We start from the raw sequence: 6,740 nt of genomic DNA on the forward strand, positions 1-6,740 counted from the left end.
CCGAGAAAACCAATGTCAACCGACGCGAAGCGGAGGTTGACAATGGATTTCGAGGGTGTTGAATTCAACTGTTTCCCTCCCAAACAGGTACTATTTATTTTATTATACTGAATATCATAAACTTAACTGCTTTTCTATAGGAATGAAATGAATTCTTCGGCAAACTGTACGCGCATTATTTACACGCGTGTAACAATTCGTTATGTTACCCGTTGCCAAGTGTGTTGCTAACGCTGAGGGTAATAGAACGGATTATCAACTTCGTCTAAACCAATCAGATTTCAGTATTTAACATGAAAGTATTATAATAATATATATTACTGAAATGCCATATTAAAATGTTTTACTTTGAATAAAGAATAGTCAACTTGAAGCTGTCTTTCTGCCTCGTTTTTTAATACAGATTGGAACACGACCACTCCTTATGTAGAGGAGGAGACATTCTAAAGGAACGCCTTGGATAGGACACCCGCCAGGTGTCGGCATGCTGGAAATAAGATCCCGAGGATCAAATTAAAATATCAAACACTCGAAGTTGTGGAGTCATTACGATAAATTTATCACTTGTAATTCGATATTTTATAAAAATTCAACTGTATAAAAGCACACAATAACAGGAAACTGAAGACCAATCATACATCAACCCTAACCCCTCCTCTGTCTGTTCGACCACCGTCTCAGCAGATTAAGATGACCCTGAATCCTCACACAAAATACCTTTGAAAATTTAACATTATTCTAGTGGGATGTAAACAATGGAGAAAACAAGCAACCATTAATTTTAATGCCAGGTAACATAGAAATAAACAATACTACTAGTATTCGCGTCGGGCACTATTTTGTTTCTGGGAGCTAACATAATCAATGTTGCCAACAACCCTAGTTAATATTTTAAAAATGTGCAAAGGTAAAAACAGACAATTTCAAATATTCATCTGGGTATATTCTGTCTCTGTTTTATTTATCAAGGTAATAGAAATATCATTGAGAGACTTCGAAAAGGTAATGATGTTTTCAACTTAAAGAAATGTGAATGAATAGATAATAATTATAAAAGGCATATCCAATATTTTTTTCTTAGACAGAGTATAATGGGTATTTCAGTTGGCATCTAAATAATAAATCTGTCGATAGCAATAGTAGCACTTAAGATAATTGATATCTATTTCCTGTAATAGATAGGTGTTATTAATTTTTCAACAGCCCTCGGACAGGATTCATATTGATTACAAAGGCAAAGAAAGATACAGAAAAACACAAATGTTTTAACTAATTATCTCCGTAATTTGCGTAGATTATTTGTGAAAAAATCGATTTGGGAAATGCGGAAGGAAATCATCATGACTTTTTAAAGAATGTAATGTTTGCAAACATTGAAAAATACTTTAGTTCGATATCCGTCAGAAAATGTCTCGAATTCCGAAGGTTACCATGCTTTCCGTCATATTCTCTCTCTCTCTCTCTCTCTCTCTCTCTCTCTCTCTCTCTCTCTCTCTCTCTCTCATTTTTTAAAGGTCAAAAAATGGGATCATACAGATCATCCTCATTGCTCCCGTGCCCCATCATTGCAATTTTTCTTCTAGGCCAGCAACACCACGTATTGAACCGAGCATTTAAATTATTAAGTGAAATATTGACTTACAGCCATCTCTTCAATCACCAGAGTTTTGTTTTCTGTGAACGCCGCAGTCTTCAGTCTTCGTCGTTGATTCTCTCTGCATGCATGACAAAGACAATCAATAATCCTGACACCAAATAATTTGTACAAATGCTAAAATTTACTTTTCTACCCAAAAGTTTTGTAAGAAAAGTCTCAAATTTCACAAAAGATTAACAGAATACTGGTAAAGTTGTAACAACGTAAGAAAACTTAATCTTAAAATCATTTGATCATCGCATAATAAATTGTATTAATGCAGAAATAAATGCATTTTTTTTAAAGTTAAAGCAGTTCCATTAAAACACCTTCATCAAAATAATGAAATACATGTAAATATCTGTGGAATCAACCTTTTTGTCGATCAATTAATTTCTACACAAAATAATTATTTCACATAAAGTTCTAGATTCTTGATATTATTTAACATCTGAATGGCACACAGCCATTCTGAACTTCACTAAGGCTCTTCTAAAGGGAGATAACCGTGGCTGTATCCACGTCATATACGAAAGACAACCAATGAACGTAGATGAGGTGGATAGAAGAATTTTGACTTAAACATCGTAAAAAATATAAAAAGTCGCGTCTTTTATGATGCCAATAGTGTTATCGTCTGCTATTAAATTGGAAAACAAAACACAATCACTACACTGTATTTGCTGTAAGATGGACTCAATCGAAGAGTAAGCTTCCAAATATCATAGATCATTTCACTGATATAAATGTAGCGAAAACATAAGGCATTCGTGTACCTTTTTCCCAGTTCCAGTATTTTTATTAGTTAAATGTCTGTCTTTGGTATCGAGAAAATATTGCAAATGATCAAAGATCATCTTGGTCTAATTCATTATAAAGACCAGTGGTTGGCATCAGACCTATATAAAGTGGTCTCTTGAGTGACCCAGAGATACCTTCTAGCTGACCACGGAACCACTCGATGACTGGAAAATCTGGAAAAAAAAATGATGACATAAAAGATAATAAGCTCAATTCTTGACCTTAAGAAGGCGAATGATAAGGAAGTTCTATATTCCGGTTGTTAAAAAAAAACATACTTTTAAAACCAAACCATCGGGGATTGAGTTCAAGTTTTGAGAAAAGCTATTAATACAATAGTTTAAACATTTTCAAACCTTGGAACACTCATTAAAGGGAAAAATTTTAATATTGATGAATTACAAATTACAACACAAATGAAAGTGATATGTAGATATGTTTCCGATCGTAAAAGTCATTAATATTTACTTACCCCTATCCAAGAAACAGAGAAAAAGTCAATAACAAATTAATGTTAGCAAAAAATAACATCAATTATTATATGATCGATTAAGAGGTCAATTTAACCTTCGATTTTCTCTACATTGGACTAAAAATAGATCGTCCAATGAAATATCGCGATTCTCAATTTGTTCGGCTATGGTTTTAAACGAAATTCTTTGCTTGATGACACTCAGTTTGGTATGAATCATATATGTATCAATTCATCGCTAAATTATATAATTAAAAGAATTGCTGTTTTTTAAGGTCAATACAATGAATTAGCAACCCTCGAAGTAAAATATTCCCCTTGCCTCCGACTCGGTGAATATTATACTTCTCGGGTAGCTAAATCATCGTACTGACCTAAAAAACAGCAATAACTGTATGATATCCTCAACATAAATATAAGGAAGAAGACTAGAATATGCTGCTGCCCAATTCCACTCAATATGTATTGAATTAGATATTGTTTTAAAAAATATAAATATCCTATAAAACAGTGGTGACAAAATATTTTCCTTAGAATAGAAATCGTCTCGACAGTCTAGATTGTATATCAAAAAACATGTAAAATTCTCCCCTTCATGTACATGTACCTCTTGATTTAGAACGTAAACATTAAGAAGCTGGGTTTTGACCCTTCTCGACAACCCTGGGTTTCGACCCTTCTCGACAACCCACGCATACACATACTGATCTATTTATCATGGTAATTGTTATTGTGAATTCACCAGCGACCAATCGGAGTATGATATGAATTATTCACGAGAGCGAGAAAATTCAACGAGCTGGCCCATATCAAGCAATGAAGACAACCTTTAGCACAGACAAAAAACAAGCAGTAGTCGTCATATTGTAATTTATATATTTACACACATCAAGTTTATTCAAAATTTACAAAATGGCCAAAGATAAACTGAAAACATTAGTTGTTAGCATCCGATTTCATATTTCTGGATGCTTTTTCTGGAAATATATGATATGTCATATAAGTACCAGTCTATTGGTAATTTTGTCATTCTTTTACTTTCAAATATCTAATAAAAGGTTTCAATTTTTTTAAGTTGGCTGTAAGTTTAATAAAAAGGAAGTTTAACAGTTTTGACACTCGTTTAGTTGACAATGTTTTCCACGCACTTGAATGTTTCTCGACCACTTCCGCTCCTTCCCATGAGCAATATAGTATTTCTTTTTCATTTATTGATACAATATGTCTGGCATGAAAATCAATTAGCCACATGAAGGTTGGATTGTAGGTGATATTTTTGTGCTATTGTCCATTGAGGTGAATCCAATAGCCAGCTACACGACATTTCCTTGCACGAATGAGCAGTTTCTTCTTTTCAAGTTCGACAACTCCCGTAGGAATCCAATAAACGGTATGCAATGGTTAACCAAATAAACACATGTTGTGGTCTTTAATCAGTAGCACACGATACCTGAAAGTGATTATAGAACAGTTTTTAGTAATCCATTAGAATATGAAAACATCCAGATAATTACATAATTGATGCTTTCATATCATTGTTTTTTAAGATTTCAAAGAGCTCGTGGCTAATGTAGAGAATCAAGGAAACAACTCGTGTCTAGAGTAGGTTGATAACTCGAATAAAAGAAAGATGTTTACCACACTTTACTGTCGTCCTGGAAACAACTCATCTTGGAAATGCTGTTTTACCTATTGTATAACACCCATCATAAATATCTACCTTCTGACAAAAAGTAAAATGTCATTATTAACTTGTTGTAATATTTGTTAAACGTGGTCGCATAGGTTACACCCAGCCTGAGCTTTTGTTAGATTGCTGTTGCTAAGCAAATAATTACCAGCTGATCATGGCCTAATCGGATACAGTGCTCTGAATATTACATACAAAACTGATTTAACTTCAGGGTTAATAACATGACAGCATCTTCAAAACACCATATGTTTTGGCGAAGAAAATTGTATCTAATAACGTAATTATTAGAATATGTTCAACTCATTTTATAGTGCTTCGTATCATTGAACATTCTTTCATATGTTATTTAGTTGATTAATTTAATCTCAATAGTTCAAGCAAGCCTTTAGGAAAGTTTCCTCTATTTTTGGTGACTTCTTTAAAAACACAGGGTAGAAATCCACAGACTTGTTGAACAAAGCCTTGATTTCATCGATCGAAGAGTGAACTTTAATTATGACATAATCTAACAATATCAACTTGACCTATTATAGGTATTTGAGGAAAAATAAACATTTTGTTATAAACGGATTTGATGGAAGTTTATTAATTAATACTTCTGCATTGTGGCAACGCACTTAGAAAAAATTACGCACTTTGAACTTTTTCAAAGTGCGTTAAATTTGGGACCAAAACAACGCACTTTGAAAATATTTTTCAAAGTGCGTTAAATTTTGGAACAAGTTACAAATGTAACCCACTTAGAAAATTTTTTTCAAAGTGCGTTAAGATGGTACATCAACATTTTTTGGTATCGACACTCTTAACGCACTTTGAAAAAATATGTATAAATCACAAATTCTGGAATTGAATTTCTAATTTGTTGATGGTATGATGATTTGATAATAATGGTGAATTTATAATTTACCGTATTTGAGAACTGGGATGGGGGTTGGGTGGGGATGGGGGTTAACAAAAGATACCGGTCAATCACCAGTGCATCATTTACTTGATTACAGGAAGAAGGACCCCCTACCCCTTATTTTTCCTTCCAAAACATACATGGTGTCCCAGAATATCTGATACCATTTGAAATGCATGTAAATTAATTATTGCTTGGCCAAAACTTGTGAACTATGACTCAAATAAAACGTAAAGTAGTTTAATTTAAGATATTATGGGACACCCTGTATGATATTTAGCAACTTAAACGCTTAAGAGCGGAAAAAGAAATATGCTCTGTTGTAAATTAAGTACATGGACGGATATTGAAATAACGAGCTGGCAAAACAATAATTTCTCCATTGGTATGTTAAAGAATCTAAAAGAGTTTCAACATTCTGTTTTTATTTTCTAATCAAATAAAAAGAAATTACAAAAACAAACATTAAATTATTATAAACTTTAAATGAGCATTAAGATGTGGGGTTTTTTTTCTCGCACTGATCTTATAAAAGATCATATTGTTTTTGATAAACATAACTAACGTATCCTTTTATCACATTATGTTTGTTTACAAGAACGTGCAATAAGCCAGTTGAAATATGTTATACATGTACATTGATCTCCATTATCAATATATACAAATCATATTCGTTCTATCATAGCTCAATATACCAAATAAGAAGTAAATTTGCTGCATACTCAAAATAAGAAAATGCAGTTGAATGAAGTTTATGTCATATTTGGATAATTCAAATCTCCCGATTTGTTCTTTGTATGTAAATTGTCGATATTGTCTTATGAGAAAAAAGAAATGTTAATCAAGTTAGCTGAGAATGCAATGGGTTCTTTTTTTAAATAAAGCTACACAAGGTTAAAGCAATCATTTATTGTATATAAAAGTATCAACTTTTTTGACTAAACCCTGTACAATTTTTTTTTTCAAAGTACGTTAATATCGACGATATCAACGCACTTTGAAAAAAAAAATTCAAAGTGCGTTGACTTGGTCCCAAAATTAACGCACTTTGACATTTTTTTTTCAAAGTGCCTATTTTCAAAGTGCGTTGTAACACTGCATGTTTTTTTAATTTTGTCTCCTATTTATTTGCAGACAATTTGCAACAAAACGTGTTACTTATAAAACTCGTTATATTTGATCTTAAAATTTAAAAAAGATTTTCAAGTTCAACTCCAATGTCAGAGAATTTTGAGTA

General features: G+C 32.4%; 1 long non-coding RNA gene across 1 annotated transcript; it reads right to left on the reverse strand.

Moving 5' to 3' along the window:
* Nucleotides 1-3,768: 3,768 nt before the first annotated feature.
* On the reverse strand, nucleotides 3,769-4,667 carry LOC128165420 (uncharacterized). Its single transcript, XR_008241058.1, has 2 exons — nucleotides 4,548-4,667; nucleotides 3,769-4,359 (listed from the first exon to the last, which is right to left on the reverse strand). It is a non-coding gene; the product is annotated as an uncharacterized LOC128165420 (long non-coding RNA).
* Nucleotides 4,668-6,740: the final 2,073 nt, after the last annotated feature.

This window comes from Crassostrea angulata, chromosome 1, assembly GCF_025612915.1.
Source record: "Crassostrea angulata isolate pt1a10 chromosome 1, ASM2561291v2, whole genome shotgun sequence".
Lineage (NCBI taxonomy): Eukaryota > Metazoa > Mollusca > Bivalvia > Ostreida > Ostreidae > Magallana > Magallana angulata.